Genomic DNA, 304 nt, shown 5'->3' with positions numbered 1-304 from the left:
AGCAGCCTGTAAACTGTTTTACAAATGCTGTTATAATTATAAAACTTCAGACTATGAAGAGCACCTATATGCAAGTTGTGTTGCTTGTTGCCTTGAATGAGGGAGAAAGCAATTGAATTATCATTTTATGAGAGCAGTAAATTTGAATGAATGAAATTAAATGTTTCCTTTATTTTCTCAAATGATGAGTTTCTCTTCATTTTTGTGTATTTTTCTGGATAAGTGAAGTAATCAGTATCTGTGTTGGGAGCATTTTTATAGGAATTTTAGTGTAGCTGCAATTTTTGTCATTTCATAAGGAAAG

At 30.9% G+C, this 304-nt stretch overlaps 1 protein-coding gene across 1 annotated transcript in view; it reads left to right on the top strand.

The window, feature by feature from the left end:
* The window catches only part of LOC119592874 (zinc finger protein 69 homolog), a gene marked incomplete in the record, with an annotated part of 18,581 nt that overhangs the window by 6,719 nt on the left and 11,558 nt on the right, over nt 1-304 (top strand).

This window comes from Penaeus monodon, chromosome 31 (genome assembly GCF_015228065.2).
Source record: "Penaeus monodon isolate SGIC_2016 chromosome 31, NSTDA_Pmon_1, whole genome shotgun sequence".
Lineage (NCBI taxonomy): Eukaryota > Metazoa > Arthropoda > Malacostraca > Decapoda > Penaeidae > Penaeus > Penaeus monodon.
The sequence above is the reverse complement of the archived record's forward strand: the minus strand, read 5'-3'. Positions and strand labels throughout refer to the sequence as shown.